The sequence below is a fragment of the Mobula birostris genome, chromosome 9, assembly GCF_030028105.1.
Source record: "Mobula birostris isolate sMobBir1 chromosome 9, sMobBir1.hap1, whole genome shotgun sequence".
Lineage (NCBI taxonomy): Eukaryota > Metazoa > Chordata > Chondrichthyes > Myliobatiformes > Myliobatidae > Mobula > Mobula birostris.
The window spans coordinates 60,995,038-61,011,515 of NC_092378.1; positions in this window are offsets into that span (position 1 = coordinate 60,995,038).

Consider the following 16,478-nt stretch of genomic DNA (forward strand, 5'->3'; position numbering starts at 1 on the left):
TGGAGAGTGGCGTATGCGGGCTGAATCGAGGCTGAGTGTCACTTTTAACGGAGAGTGGCGTATGCGGGCTGAATCGAGGCTGAGTGTCACTCTTTAACAGAGGGTGGCGTATGCTGGCTGAATCGCGGCTGATTGTCGCTCTTTAACGGAGAGTGGTGTGTGCGGGCTGAATCGAGGCTGAGTGTCACTCTTTAACGGAGAGTGTGTACGGGCTAAATCGAGGCTGAGTGTCACTCTTTAACGGAGTGTGGTGTGTGCAGGCTGAGTCAAGGCTGAGTGTCGCGCTTTAACGGGGAGTGGCGTGTGCGGGCTGAATCGAGTCTGAGTGTCACTCTTTAACGGAGAGTGGCGTGTGCAGGCTGAATCGAGGCTGAGTGTCGCTCTTTAAGGGAGAGTGGCGTGTATGGGTTGTTTCAAGTCTGTGTGTCGCTCTTTAACGGAGAGTGGTGTGTGCGGACTGAATCGAGACTGAACGCCGTTTCACTCTTTAACGGAGAGCGTGTTGTGTGGGCTGAATCGAGGCTGAGTGTCGCTCTTTAACGGAGAGTGTGTGCATGCTAAATTGATGCTGAGTGTCACTCTTTAACGGAGTGTTGTGTGTGCGGACTGAATCGAGGCTGACTGTCAATCTGTAATGAGGAGTGTGTGCGGGCTAAATCGAGGCTGAGTGTCACTCTTTAACAGAGAGTGGCGTGTGCGGGTTGAATCGAGGCTGAGTGCAGTGTCACTCTTTAACGGAGAGTGGTGTGTGCGGGCTGAATCGAGGCTGTGTGTCGCTCTTTAACGGAGAGCGGCTTGTGCGGGTTGAATCGAGGCTGAGTGCAGTGACGCTCTTTAACGGAGAGTGGTGTGTGCGGGCTGAATCGAGGCTGAGTGTTGCTCTTTAACGGAGAGTGGCGTGTGCGGGTTGAATCGAGGCTGAGTGCAGTGTCGCTCTTCAACGGAGAGTGGCGTATGCGGGCTGAATCGAGGCTGAGTGTCTCTCTTTAACGGAGAGTGGCGTCTGCGGGCTGAATTGAGGCTGAGCGCAGTGTCACTCTTTAACAGAGGGTGTCGTGTGTGGGCTGAATCGAAGCTGAGTGTGACTCTTTAATGGATAGTGGCGTGTGCGGGCTGAATCGAGGCTGAACGCAGTGTCGCTCTGTAATGGAGAGATGCGTGTGCGGGCTTAATAGTATCTGAGTGTTGCTCTTTAACAGAGAGAGGTGTGTGCGGGCTGAATCGCGGCTGAACGCAGTTTCGCTTTTTAACCGAGAGTGGTGTGTGCGGACTGAATCAAGGCTGAACGCAGTTTCGCTCTTTAACGGAGAACGGTGTTTGCGGGCTGAATCGAGGCTGAGTGTCGCTCTTTAACGGCAAGTGGTGTGTGCGGTCTGAAACGAAGCTGAGTGTCGCTCTTTAACGGAAAGTGGCATGTGCGGGCTGAATCGAGACTGAGTGTCGCTCTTTAACGGATAGTAGCGTGGCGGGCTGAATCGAGGTTGAGTGTCGTTCTTTAACGGAAAGTGGCGTGTGTGGGCTGAATCGAGGCTGCGTGTCACTCTTTAATTGATAGTGGCGTGTGCGGGCTGAATCGAGGCTGAACGCAGATTCACACTTTAACGGAGAGCGTGTTGTGCGTGCTGAATCGAGGCTGCGTGTCGCTCTTTAACGGAGAGCGGCTTGTGCGGGTTGAATCGAGGCTGAGTGCAGTGACGCTCTTTATGGGAGAGTGGTGTGTGCGGGCTGAATCGAGGCTGAGTGTCGCTCTTAACGGAGAGTAGTGTGTGCGGGCTGAATCGAGGCTGTGTTTTGCTTTGTAACGGAGAGTGTGTGTGGGCTAAATCGAGGCTGAGTGTCACTCTTTAACGGAGAGTGACGTGTGCGGGCTGAATCGTGGTTGAGTGTCGTTCTTTAACGGAAAGTGGCGTGTGTGGGCCAAATCGAGGCTGAGTGTCACTCTTTAATGGATTGTGGCGTGTGCGTGCTAAATCGAGGCTGAGTGTCACTCTTTAACGGAGTGTTGTGTGTGCGGACTGAATCGAGGCTGAGTGTCACTCTGTAACGAGGAGTGTGTGTGGGCGAAATCGAGGCTGAGTGTCACTCTTTAACAGAGAGTGGCGTGTGCGGGTTGAATCGAGACTGAGTGCAGTGTCGCTCTTTAACAGAGAGTGGTGTGTGCAGGCTGAATCGAGGCTGTGTGTCGCTCTTTAACGGAGAGCGGCTTGTGCGGGTTGAATCGAGGCTGAGTGCAGTGTCGCTCTTTAACGGAGAGTGGTGTGTGCAGGCTGAATCGAGGCTGAGTGTCACTCTTTAACGGAGAGTGGCGTATGCGGGCTGAATCGAGGCTGAATGTCACTCTTTAACGGAGAGTGGTGTGTGCGGGCTGAATCGAGGCTGAGTGTCACCCTTTAACGGAGAGTGTGTGCGGGCTAAATCGAGGCTGAGTGTCACTCTTTAACGGAGAGTGGCGTGTGCGGGTTGAATCGAGGCTGAGTCCAGTGTCGCTCTTTAACGGAGAGTTGTGTGTGCAGGCTGATTCGAGGCTGAGTGTCGCTCCTTAATGGAGAGTGGCGTATGCGGGCTGAATCGAGGCTGAGTGTCACTCTTTAACGGAGAGTGGCGTCTGAGGGCTGAATTGAGACTGAGCGCAGTGTCACTCTTTAACAGAGAGTAGTGTGTGCGGGCTGAATCGAGGCTGAGTGTCGCTCTTTAACGGAGAGTGGTGTGTGCGGGCTGAATCGAGGCTGTGTGTCGCTATGTAACGAAGAGTGTGTGTGGGTTAAATCGAGGCTGAGTGTCACTCTTTAACGGAGAGTGGCGTGTGCGGGCTGAATCGAGGCTGAGTGTCGCTCTTTAACGGAGAGTGGTGTGTGCGGACTGAATCGAGGCTGAGTGTCACTCTGTAACTAGGAGTGTGTGTAGGCGAAATCGAGGCTGAGTGTCACTCTTTAACAGAGAGTGGCGTGTGCGGGTTGAATCGAGGCTGAGTGCAGTGTCGCTCTTTAACGGAGAGTGGTGTGTGCGGGCTGAATCGAGGCTGAGTGTCACTCTTTAACGGAGAGCGGCGTGTGCGGGTTGAATCGAGGCTGAGTGCTGTGTCACTCTTTAACAGAGAGTGGTGAATGCGGGCTGAGTGGAGGCTGAGTGTCGATCTTTAACGGAGAGTGGTGTGTGCGGGCTGAATCAAGGCTGAGTGCACTCTTTAACAGAGAGTGTGTGCGGGCTAAATCGAGGCTGAGTGTAACTGTTTAAAGGAGAGTGGTGTGTGCAGGCTGAGTCGAGGCTGAGTGTCGCTCTTTAACGGGGAGTGGCGTGTGCAGGCTAAATCGAGGCTGAACGCAGTTTCACTCTTTAACGGAGAGCATGTTGTGCGGGCTGAATCGAGGCTGTGTGTCGCTCTTTAACGGAGAGTAGCGTGGCGGGCTGAATCGAGGTTGAGTGTCGTTCTTTAACGGAAAGTGGCGTGTGCGGGCTGAATCGAGGCTGAGTGTCACTCTTTAATGGATAGTGGCGTGTGCGGGCTGAATCGAGGCTGCGTGTCGCTCTTTAACGGAGAGTGGTGTGTGCGGACTGAATCGAGGCTGAACGCAGTGTCGCTCTGTAATGGAGAGTGGTGTGTGCGGGCTGAATCGAGGCTGAGTGTCACCCTTTAACGGAGAGTGTGTGCGGGCTAAATCGAGGCTGAGTGTCACTCTTTAACGGAGAGTGGCGTGTGCGGGTTGAATCGAGGCTGAGTCCAGTGTCGCTCTTTAACGGAGAGTTGTGTGTGCAGGCTGAATCGAGGCTGAGTGTCGCTCCTTAATGGAGAGTGGCGTATGCGGGCTGAATCGAGGCTGAGTGTCGCTCCTTAACGGAGAGTGGCGTCTGAGGGCTGAATTGAGACTGAGCGCAGTGTCACTCTTTAACAGAGAGTAGTGTGTGCGGGCTGAATCGAGGCTGAGTGTCGCTCTTTAACGGAGAGTGGTGTGTGCGGGCTGAATCGAGGCTGTGTGTCGCTCTGTAACGAAGAGTGTGTGTGGGTTAAATCGAGGCTGAGTGTCACTCTTTAACGGAGAGTGGCGTGTGTGGGCTGAATCGTGGTTGAGTGTCGTTCTTTAACGGAAAGTGGCGTGTGTGGGCTGAATCGAGGCTGAGTGTCACTCTTTAAAAGATAGTGGCGTGTGCGTGCTAAATCAAGGCTGAGTGTCACTCTTTAACGGAGTGTTGTGTGTGCGGTCTGAATCGAGGCTGAGTGTCACTCTGTAACGAGGAGTGTGTGTGGGCTAAATCGAGGCTGAGTGTCACTCTTTAATAGAGAGTGGCGTGTGCGGGTTGAATCGAGGCTGAGTGCAGTGTCGCTCTTTAACGGAGAGTGGTGTGTGCGGGCTGAATCGAGGCTGAGTGTCACTCTTTAACGGAGAGCGGCATGTGCGGGTTGAATCGAGGCTGAGTGCAGTGTCGCTCTTTAACGGAGAGTGGTGTGTGCGGGCTGAGTAGAGGCTGAGTGTCGCTCCTTAATGGAGAGTGGCGTATGCGGGCTCAATCGAGGCTGAGTGTCACTCTTTAACGAAGAGTGGCGTATGCGGGCTGAATCGAGGCTGAGTGTCACTCTTTAACGGAGAGTGGCGTATGCGGGCTGAATCGAGGCTGAGTGTCTCTCTTTAACAGAGGGTGGCGTGTGCTGGCTGAATCGAGGCTGAGTGTCGCTCTTTAACGGAGAGTGGTGTGTGCGGTCTGAATCGAGGCTGAGTGTCACTCTGTAACTAGGAGTGTGTGTAGGCGAAATCGAGGCTGAGTGTCACTCTTTAACAGAGAGTGGCGTGTGCGGGTTGAATCGAGGCTGAGTGCAGTGTCGTTCTTTAACGGAGAGTGGTGTGTGCGTCCTGAATCGAGGCTGAGTGTCACTCTTTAACGGAGAGCGGCGTGTGCGGGTTGAATCGAGGCTGAGTGCTGTGTCGCTCTTTAACAGAGAGTGGTGAATGCGGGCTGAGTGGAGGCTGAGTGTCGATCTTTAACGGAGAGTGGTGTGTGCGGGCTGAATCAAGGCTGAGTGCACTCTTTAACAGAGAGTGTGTGCGGGCTAAATCGAGGCTGAGTGTAACTGTTTAAAGGAGAGTGGTGTGTGCAGGCTGAGTCGAGGCTGAGTGTCGCTCTTTAACGGGGAGTGGCGTGTGCAGGCTAAATCGAGGCTGAACGCAGTTTCACTCTTTAACGGAGAGCATGTTGTGCGGGCTGAATCGAGGCTGTGTGTCGCTCTTTAACGGAGAGTAGCGTGGCGGGCTGAATCGAGGTTGAGTGTCGTTCTTTAACGGAAAGTGGCGTGTGCGGGCTGAATCGAGGCTGTGTGTCACTCTTTAATGGATAGTGGCGTGTGCGGGCTGAATCGAGGCTGCGGGTCGCTCTTTAACGGAGAGTGGTGTGCGGACTGATTCGAGGCTGAACGCAGTGTCGCTCTGTAATGGAGAGTGGTGTGTGCGGGCTGAATCGAGGCTGAGTGTCACCCTTTAACGGAGAGTGTGTGCGGGCTAAATCGAGGCTGAGTGTCACTCTTCAACGGAGAGTGTGTGCGGGCTAAATCGAGGCTGAGTGTCACTCTTTAACGGAGAGTGGCGTGTGCGGGTTGAATCGAGGCTGAGTCCAGTGTCGCTCTTTAACGGAGAGTTGTGTGTGCAGGCTGAATCGAGGCTGAGTGTCGCTCCTTAATGGAGAGTGGCGTCTGCGGGCTGAATCGAGGCTGAGTGTCACTCTTTAACAGAGAGTGGCGTCTGCGGGCTGAATTGAGGCTGAGCGCAGTGTCACTCTTTAACAGAGGGTGCTGTGTGCGGGTTGAATCGAGGCTGAGTGTCGTTCTTTAACGGAGAGTGGTGTGTGCGGGCTGAATCGAGGCTGTGTGTCACTCTTTAACGGAGAGTGGCGTGTGCGGGCTGAATCGTGGTTGAGTGTCATTCTTTGACGGAAAGTGGCGTGTGTGGGCCGAATCGAGGCTGAGTGTCACTCTTTAATGGATTGTGGCGTGTGCGTGCTAAATCGAGGCTGAGTGTCACTCTTTAACGGAGTGTTGTGTGTGCGGACTGAATCGAGGCTGAGTGTCACTCTGTAACGAGGAGTGTGCGTGGGCGAAATCGAGGCTGAGTGTCACTCTTTAACAGAGAGTGGCGTGTGCGGGTTGAATCGAGGCTGAGTGCAGTGTCGCTCTTTAACGGAGAGTGGTGTGTGCGGGCTGAATCGAGGCTGAGTGTCACTCTTTAACGGAGAGCGGCGTGTGCGGGTTGAATCGAGGCTGAGTGCTGTGTCGCTGTTTAACAGAGAGTGGTGTGTGCGGGCTGAATCGAGGCTGAGTGTCACTCTTTAACGGAGAGTGTGTACGGGCTAAATCGAGGCTGAGTGTCGCTCTTTAACGGAGTGTGGTGTGTGCAGGCTGAGTCGAGGCTGAGTGTCGCTCTTTAACGGGGAGTGGCGTGTGCGGGTTGAATCGAGTCTGAGTGTCGCTCGTTAATGGAGAGTGGTGTGTGCGGGCTGAATCGAGGCTGAGTGTCACTCTTTAACGGAGAGTGGCGTGTGCAGGCTGAATCGAGGCTGAGTGTCGCTCTTTAAGGGAGAGTGGCGTGTATGGGTTGTTTCAAGTCTGTGTGTCGCTCTTTAACGGAGAGTGGTGTGTGCGGACTGAATCGAGACTGAACGCCGTTTCACTCTTTAACGGAGAGCGTGTTGTGTGGGCTGAATCGAGGCTGAGTGTCGCTCTTTAACGGAGAGTGTGTGCGTGCTAAATTGATGCTGAGTGTCACTCTTTAACGGAGTGTTGTGTGTGCGGACTGAATCGAGGCTGACTGTCAATCTGTAATGAGGAGTGTGTGCGGGCTAAATCGAGGCTGAGTGTCACTCTTTAACAGAGAGTGGCGTGTGCGGGTTGAATCGAGGCTGAGTGCAGTGTCACTCTTTAACGGAGAGTGGTGTGTGCGGGCTGAATCGAGGCTGTGTGTCGCTCTTTAACGGAGAGCGGCTTGTGCGGGTTGAATCGAGGCTGAGTGCAGTGACGCTCTTTAACGGAGAGTGGTGTGTGCGGGCTGAATCGAGGCTGAGTGTTGCTCTTTAACGGAGAGTGGCGTGTGCGGGTTGAATCGAGTCTGAGTGCAGTGTCGCTCTTCAACGGAGAGTGGCGTATGCGGGCTGAATCGAGGCTGAGTGTCTCTCTTTAACGGAGAGTGGCGTCTGCGGACTGAATTGAGGCTGAGCGCAGTGTCACTCTTTAACAGAGGGTGTCGTGTGCGGGCTGAATCAAAGCTGAGTGTCACTCTTTAATGGATAGTGGCGTGTGCGGGCTGAATCGAGGCTGAACGCAGTGTCGCTCTGTAATGGAGAGATGCGTGTGCGGGCTTAATAGTATCTGAGTGTTGCTCTTTAACAGAGAGAGGTGTGTGCGGGCTGAATCGCGGCTGAACGCAGTTTCGCTTTTTAACCGAGAGTGGTGTGTGCGGACTGAATCAAGGCTGAACGCAGTTTCGCTCTTTAACGGAGAACGGTGTTTGCGGGCTGAATCGAGGCTGAGTGTCGCTCTTTAACGGCAAGTGGTGTGTGCGGTCTGAAACGAAGCTGAGTGTCGCTCTTTAACGGAAAGTGGCATGTGCGGGCTGAATCGAGACTGAGTGTCGCTCTTTAACGGATAGTAGCGTGGCGGGCTGAATCGAGGTTGAGTGTCGTTCTTTAACGGAAAGTGGCGTGTGTGGGCTGAATCGAGGCTGCGTGTCACTCTTTAATTGATAGTGGCGTGTGCGGGCTGAATCGAGGCTGAACGCAGATTCACACTTTAACGGAGAGCGTGTTGTGCGTGCTGAATCGAGGCTGCGTGTCGCTCTCTAATGGAGTGTGGCGAGAGCGGACTGAATCAAGGCTGAGTGTCGCTCTTTAACAGAGAGTGGTGAGTGCGGACTGAATCGAGGCTGAACGCAGTTTCGCTCTTTAACGGAGAGCTGTGTGTGCGGGCTGAATCGAGGTTGAGTGTCACTGTTTAAAGGAGAGTGGTGTGTGAAGGCTGAGTCGAGGCTGAGTGTCGCTCTTTAACGGAGAGTGGCGTGACAGGGTTGAATCGAGGTTGAGCGCAGTGTCACTCTTTAACAGAGAGTGGTGAATGCGGGCTGAGTGGAGGCTGAGTGTCGATCTTTAACGGAGAGTGGTGTGTGCGGGCTGAATCAAGGCTGAGTGCACTCTTTAACAGAGAGTGTGTGCGGGCTAAATCGAGGTTGAGTGTCGCTCTTTAAAGGAGAGTGGTGTGTGCAGGCTGAGTCGAGGCTGAGTGTCGCTCTTTAACGGAGAGTAGCGTGGCGGGCTGAATCGAGGTTGAGTGTCGTTCTTTAACGGAAAGTGGCGTGTGCGGGCTGAATCGAGGCTGAGTGTCACTCTTTAATGGATAGTGGCGTGTGCGGGCTAAATCGAGGCTGAGTGTCACTCTTTAACAGAGAGTGGCGTGTGCGGGTTGAATCGAGGCTGAGTGCTGTGTCACTCTTTAACGGAGAGTGGTGTGTGCGGACTGAATCGAGGCTGAACGCAGTGTCGCTCTGTAATGGAGAGTGGTGTGTGCGGGCTGAATCGAGGCTGAGTGTCACCCTTTAACAGAGAGTGTGTGCGGGCTAAATCGAGGCTGAGTGTCACTCTTTAACAGAGAGTGGCGTGTGCGGGTTGAATCGAGGCTGAGTGCAGTGTCACTCTTTAACGGAGAGTGGTGTGTGCGGGCTGCATCGAGGCTGTGTGTCGCTCTTTAACGGAGAGCGGCTTGTGCGGGTTGAATCGAGGCTGAGTGCAGCGACGCTCTTTATGGGAGAGTGGTGTGTGCGGGCTGAATCGAGGCTGAGTGTCGCTCTTAACGGAGAGTAGTGTGTGCGGGCTGAATCGAGGCTGTGTGTCGCTTTGTAACGGAGAGTGTGTGTGGGCTAAATCGAGGCTGAGTGTCACTCTTTAACGGAGAGTGGCGTGTGCGGGCTGAATCGTGGTTGAGTGTCGTTCTTTAACGGAAAGTGGCGTGTGTGGGCCAAATCGAGGCTGAGTGTCACTCTTTAATGGATTGTGGCGTGTGCGTGCTAAATCGAGGCTGAGTGTCACTCTTTAACGGAGTGTTGTGTGTGCGGACTGAATCGAGGCTGAGTGTCACTCTGTAACGAGGAGTGTGTGTGGGCGAAATCGAGGCTGAGTGTCACTCTTTAACAGAGAGTGGCGTGTGCGGGTTGAATCGAGACTGAGTGCAGTGTCGCTCTTTAACGGAGAGTGGTGTGTGCAGGCTGAATCGAGGCTGTGTGTCGCTCTTTAACGGAGAGCGGCTTGTGCGGGTTGAATCGAGGCTGAGTGCAGTGTCGCTCTTTAAAGGAGAGTGGTGTGTGCAGGCTGAATCGAGGCTGAGTGTCACTCTTTAACGGAGAGTGGCGTATGCGGGCTGAATCGAGGCTGAATGTCACTCTTTAACGGAGAGTGGTGTGTGCGGGCTGAATCGAGGCTGAGTGTCACCCTTTAACGGAGAGTGTGTGCGGGCTAAATCGAGGCTGAGTGTCACTCTTTAACGGAGAGTGGCGTGTGCGGGTTGAATCGAGGCTGAGTCCAGTGTCGCTCTTTAACGGAGAGTTGTGTGTGCAGGCTGAATCGAGGCTGACTGTCGCTCCTTAATGGAGAGTGGCGTATGCGGGCTGAATCGAGGCTGAGTGTCACTCTTTAACGGAGAGTGGCGTCTGAGGGCTGAATTGAGACTGAGCGCAGTGTCACTCTTTAACAGAGAGTAGTGTGTGCGGGCTGAATCGAGGCTGAGTGTCGCTCTTTAACGGAGAGTGGTGTGTGCGGGCTGAATCGAGGCTGTGTGTCGCTCTGTAACGAAGAGTGTGTGTGGGTTAAATCGAGGCTGAGTGTCACTCTTTAACGGAGAGTGGCGTGTGTGGGCTGAATCGTGGTTGAGTGTCGTTCTTTAACGGAAAGTGGCGTGTGTGGGCTGAATCGAGGCTGAGTGTCACTCTTTAAAAGATAGTGGCGTGTGCGTGCTAAATCAAGGCTGAGTGTCACTCTTTAACGGAGTGTTGTGTGTGCGGTCTGAATCGAGGCTGAGTGTCAATCTGTAACGAGGAGTGTGTGTGGGCTAAATCGAGGCTGAGTGTCACTCTTTAACAGAGAGTGGCGTGTGCGGGTTGAATCGAGGCTGAGTGCAGTGTCGCTCTTTAACGGAGAGTGGTGTGTGCGGGCTGAATCGAGGCTGAGTGTCACTCTTTAACGGAGAGCGGCATGTGCGGGTTGAATCGAGGCTGAGTGCAGTGTCGCTCTTTAACGGAGAGTGGTGTGTGCGGGCTGAGTAGAGGCTGAGTGTCGCTCCTTAATGGAGAGTGGCGTATGCGGGCTCAATCGAGGCTGAGTGTCACTCTTTAACGAAGAGTGGCGTATGCGGGCTGAATCGAGGCTGAGTGTCACTCTTTAACGGAGAGTGGCGTATGCGGGCTGAATCGAGGCTGAGTGTCACTCTTTAACAGAGGGTGGCGTGTGCTGGCTGAATCGAGGCTGAGTGTCGCTCTTTAACGGAGAGTGGTGTGTGCGGACTGAATCGAGGCTGAGTGTCACTCTGTAACTAGGAGTGTGTGTAGGCGAAATCGAGGCTGAGTGTCACTCTTTAACAGAGAGTGGCGTGTGCGGGTTGAATCGAGGCTGAGTGCAGTGTCGCTCTTTAACGGAGAGTGGTGTGTGCGGGCTGAATCGAGGCTGAGTGTCACTCTTTAACGGAGAGCGGCGTGTGCGGGTTGAATCGAGGCTGAGTGCTGTGTCGCTCTTTAACAGAGAGTGGTGAATGCGGGCTGAGTGGAGGCTGAGTGTCGATCTTTAACGGAGAGTGGTGTGTGCGGGCTGAATCAAGGCTGAGTGCACTCTTTAACAGAGAGTGCGTGCGGGCTAAATCGAGGCTGAGTGTAACTGTTTAAAGGAGAGTGGTGTGTGCAGGCTGAGTCGAGGCTGAGTGTCGCTCTTTAACGGGGAGTGGCGTGGCGGGCTGAATCGAGGTTGAGTGTCGTTCTTTAACGGAAAGTGGCGTGTGCAGGCTGAATCGAGGCTGTGTGTCACTCTTTAATGGATAGTGGCGTGTGCGGGCTGAATCGAGGCTGCGTGTCGCTCTTTAACGGAGAGTGGTGTGCGGACTGAATCGAGGCTGAACGCAGTGTCGCTCTGTAATGGAGAGTGGTGTGTGCGGGCTGAATCGAGGCTGAGTGTCACCCTTTAACGGAGAGTGTGTGCGGGCTAAATCGAGGCTGAGTGTCACTCTTCAACGGAGAGTGTGTGCGGGCTAAATCGAGGCTGAGTGTCACTCTTTAACGGAGAGTGGCGTGTGCGGGTTGAATCGAGGCTGAGTCCAGTGTCGCTCTTTAACGGAGAGTTGTGTGTGCAGGCTGAATCGAGGCTGAGTGTCGCTCCTTAATGGAGAGTGGCGTATGCGGGCTGAATCGAGGCTGAGTGTCACTCTTTAACAGAGAGTGGCGTCTGCGGGCTGAATTGAGGCTGAGGGCAGTGTCACTCTTTAACAGAGGGTGGTGTGTGCGGGTTGAATCAAGGCTGAGTGTCGTTCTTTAACGGAGAGTGGTGTGTGCGGGCTGAATCGAGGCTGTGTGTCACTCTTTAACGGAGAGTGGCGTGTGCGGGCTGAATCGTGGTTGAGTGTCATTCTTTAACGGAAAGTGGCGTGTGTGGGCCGAATCGAGGCTGAGTGTCACTCTTTAATGGATTGTGGCGTGTGCGTGCTAAATCGAGGCTGAGTGTCACTCTTTAACGGAGTGTTGTGTGTGCGGACTGAATCGAGGCTGAGTGTCACTCTGTAACGAGGAGTGTGTGTGGGCGAAATCGAGGCTGAGTGTCACTCTTTAACAGAGAGTGGCGTGTGCGGGTTGAATCGAGGCTGAGTGCAGTGTCGCTCTTTAACGGAGAGTGGTGTGTGCGGGCTGAATCGAGGCTGAGTGTCACTCTTTAACGGAGAGCGGCGTGTGCGGGTTGAATCGAGGCTGAGTGCTGTGTCGCTGTTTAACAGAGAGTGGTGTGTGCGGGCGGAATCGAGGCTGAGTGTCGCTCCTTAATGGAGAGTGGCGTATGCGGGCTGAATCGAGGCTGAGTGTCACTCTTTAACGGAGAGTGGCGTATGCGGGCTGAATCGAGGCTGAGTGTCACTCTTTAACAGAGGGTGGCGTATGCTGGCTGAATCGCGGCTGATTGTCGCTCTTTAACGGAGAGTGGTGTGTGCGGGCTGAATCGAGGCTGAGTGTCACTCTTTAACGGAGAGTGTGTACGGGCTAAATCGAGGCTGAGTGTCACTCTTTAACGGAGTGTGGTGTGTGCAGGCTGAGTCGAGGCTGAGTGTCGCTCTTTAACGGGGAGTGGCGTGTGCGGGTTGAATCGAGTCTGAGTGTCGCTCGTTAATGGAGAGTGGTGTGTGCGGGCTGAATTGAGGCTGAGTGTCACTCTTTAACGGAGAGTGGCGTGTGCAGGCTGAATCGAGGCTGAGTGTCGCTCTTTAAGGGAGAGTGGCGTGTATGGGTTGTTTCAAGTCTGTGTGTCGCTCTTTAACGGAGAGTGGTGTGTGCGGACTGAATCGAGACTGAACGCCGTTTCACTCTTTAACGGAGAGCGTGTTGTGTGGGCTGAATCGAGGCTGAGTGTCGCTCTTTAACGGAGAGTGTGTGCGTGCTAAATTGATGCTGAGTGTCACTCTTTAACGGAGTGTTGTGTGTGCGGACTGAATCGAGGCTGACTGTCAATCTGTAACGAGGAGTGTGTGCGGGCTAAATCGAGGCTGAGTGTCACTCTTTAACAGAGAGTGGCGTGTGCGGGTTGAATCGAGGCTGAGTGCAGTGTCACTCTTTAACGGAGAGTGGTGTGTGCGGGCTGAATCGAGGCTGTGTGTCGCTCTTTAACGGAGAGCGGCTTGTGCGGGTTGAATCGAGGCTGAGTGCAGTGACGCTCTTTAACGGAGAGTGGTGTGTGCGGGCTGAATCGAGGCTGAGTGTTGCTCTTTAACGGAGAGTGGCGTGTGCGGGTTGAATCGAGGCTGAGTGCAGTGTCGCTCTTCAACGGAGAACGGTGTTTGCGGGCTGAATCGAGGCTGAGTGTCGCTCTTTAACGGCAAGTGGCGTGTGCGGGCTGAATCGAGGCTGAACGCAGTGTCGCTCTGTAATGGAGAGATGCGTGTGCGGGCTTAATAGTATCTGAGTGTTGCTCTTTAACAGAGAGAGGTGTGTGCGGGCTGAATCGCGGCTGAACGCAGTTTCGCTTTTTAACCGAGAGTGGTGTGTGCGGACTGAATCAAGGCTGAACGCAGTTTCGCTCTTTAACGGAGAACGGTGTTTGCGGGCTGAATCGAGGCTGAGTGTCGCTCTTTAACGGCAAGTGGTGTGTGCGGTCTGAAACGAAGCTGAGTGTCGCTCTTTAACGGAAAGTGGCATGTGCGGGCTGAATCGAGACTGAGTGTCGCTCTTTAACGGATAGTAGCGTGGCGGGCTGAATCGAGGTTGAGTGTCGTTCTTTAACGGAAAGTGGCGTGTGTGGGCTGAATCGAGGCTGCGTGTCACTCTTTAATTGATAGTGGCGTGTGCGGGCTGAATCGAGGCTGAACGCAGATTCACACTTTAACGGAGAGCGTGTTGTGCGTGCTGAATCGAGGCTGCGTGTCGCTCTCTAATGGAGTGTGGCGAGAGCGGACTGAATCAAGGCTGAGTGTCGCTCTTTAACAGAGAGTGGTGAGTGCGGACTGAATCGAGGCTGAACGCAGTTTCGCTCTTTAACGGAGAGCTGTGTGTGCGGGCTGAATCGAGGTTGAGTGTCACTGTTTAAAGGAGAGTGGTGTGTGAAGGCTGAGTCGAGGCTGAGTGTCGCTCTTTAACGGAGAGTGGCGTGACAGGGTTGAATCGAGGTTGAGCGCAGTGTCACTCTTTAACAGAGAGTGGTGAATGCGGGCTGAGTGGAGGCTGAGTGTCGATCTTTAACGGAGAGTGGTGTGTGCGGGCTGAATCAAGGCTGAGTGCACTCTTTAACAGAGAGTGTGTGCGGGCTAAATCGAGGTTGAGTGTCGCTCTTTAAAGGAGAGTGGTGTGTGCAGGCTGAGTCGAGGCTGAGTGTCGCTCTTTAACGGAGAGTAGCGTGGCGGGCTGAATCGAGGTTGAGTGTCGTTCTTTAACGGAAAGTGGCGTGTGCGGGCTGAATCGAGGCTGAGTGTCACTCTTTAATGGATAGTGGCGTGTGCGGGCTAAATCGAGGCTGAGTGTCACTCTTTAACAGAGAGTGGCGTGTGCGGGTTGAATCGAGGCTGAGTGCTGTGTCACTCTTTAACGGAGAGTGGTGTGTGCGGACTGAATCGAGGCTGAACGCAGTGTCGCTCTGTAATGGAGAGTGGTGTGTGCGGGCTGAATCGAGGCTGAGTGTCACCCTTTAACAGAGAGTGTGTGCGGGCTAAATCGAGGCTGAGTGTCACTCTTTAACAGAGAGTGGCGTGTGCGGGTTGAATCGAGGCTGAGTGCAGTGTCACTCTTTAACGGAGAGTGGTGTGTGCGGGCTGCATCGAGGCTGTGTGTCGCTCTTTAACGGAGAGCGGCTTGTGCGGGTTGAATCGAGGCTGAGTGCAGCGACGCTCTTTATGGGAGAGTGGTGTGTGCGGGCTGAATCGAGGCTGAGTGTCGCTCTTAACGGAGAGTAGTGTGTGCGGGCTGAATCGAGGCTGTGTGTCGCTTTGTAACGGAGAGTGTGTGTGGGCTAAATCGAGGCTGAGTGTCACTCTTTAACGGAGAGTGGCGTGTGCGGGCTGAATCGTGGTTGAGTGTCGTTCTTTAACGGAAAGTGGCGTGTGTGGGCCAAATCGAGGCTGAGTGTCACTCTTTAATGGATTGTGGCGTGTGCGTGCTAAATCGAGGCTGAGTGTCACTCTTTAACGGAGTGTTGTGTGTGCGGACTGAATCGAGGCTGAGTGTCACTCTGTAACGAGGAGTGTGTGTGGGCGAAATCGAGGCTGAGTGTCACTCTTTAACAGAGAGTGGCGTGTGCGGGTTGAATCGAGACTGAGTGCAGTGTCGCTCTTTAACGGAGAGTGGTGTGTGCAGGCTGAATCGAGGCTGTGTGTCGCTCTTTAACGGAGAGCGGCTTGTGCGGGTTGAATCGAGGCTGAGTGCAGTGTCGCTCTTTAAAGGAGAGTGGTGTGTGCAGGCTGAATCGAGGCTGAGTGTCACTCTTTAACGGAGAGTGGCGTATGCGGGCTGAATCGAGGCTGAATGTCACTCTTTAACGGAGAGTGGTGTGTGCGGGCTGAATCGAGGCTGAGTGTCACCCTTTAACGGAGAGTGTGTGCGGGCTAAATCGAGGCTGAGTGTCACTCTTTAACGGAGAGTGGCGTGTGCGGGTTGAATCGAGGCTGAGTCCAGTGTCGCTCTTTAACGGAGAGTTGTGTGTGCAGGCTGAATCGAGGCTGACTGTCGCTCCTTAATGGAGAGTGGCGTATGCGGGCTGAATCGAGGCTGAGTGTCACTCTTTAACGGAGAGTGGCGTCTGAGGGCTGAATTGAGACTGAGCGCAGTGTCACTCTTTAACAGAGAGTAGTGTGTGCGGGCTGAATCGAGGCTGAGTGTCGCTCTTTAACGGAGAGTGGTGTGTGCGGGCTGAATCGAGGCTGTGTGTCGCTCTGTAACGAAGAGTGTGTGTGGGTTAAATCGAGGCTGAGTGTCACTCTTTAACGGAGAGTGGCGTGTGTGGGCTGAATCGTGGTTGAGTGTCGTTCTTTAACGGAAAGTGGCGTGTGTGGGCTGAATCGAGGCTGAGTGTCACTCTTTAAAAGATAGTGGCGTGTGCGTGCTAAATCAAGGCTGAGTGTCACTCTTTAACGGAGTGTTGTGTGTGCGGTCTGAATCGAGGCTGAGTGTCAATCTGTAACGAGGAGTGTGTGTGGGCTAAATCGAGGCTGAGTGTCACTCTTTAACAGAGAGTGGCGTGTGCGGGTTGAATCGAGGCTGAGTGCAGTGTCGCTCTTTAACGGAGAGTGGTGTGTGCGGGCTGAATCGAGGCTGAGTGTCACTCTTTAACGGAGAGCGGCATGTGCGGGTTGAATCGAGGCTGAGTGCAGTGTCGCTCTTTAACGGAGAGTGGTGTGTGCGGACTGAGTAGAGGCTGAGTGTCGCTCCTTAATGGAGAGTGGCGTATGCGGGCTCAATCGAGGCTGAGTGTCACTCTTTAACGAAGAGTGGCGTATGCGGGCTGAATCGAGGCTGAGTGTCACTCTTTAACGGAGAGTGGCGTATGCGGGCTGAATCGAGGCTGAGTGTCACTCTTTAACAGAGGGTGGCGTGTGCTGGCTGAATCGAGGCTGAGTGTCGCTCTTTAACGGAGAGTGGTGTGTGCGGACTGAATCGAGGCTGAGTGTCACTCTGTAACTAGGAGTGTGTGTAGGCGAAATCGAGGCTGAGTGTCACTCTTTAACAGAGAGTGGCGTGTGCGGGTTGAATCGAGGCTGAGTGCAGTGTCGCTCTTTAACGGAGAGTGGTGTG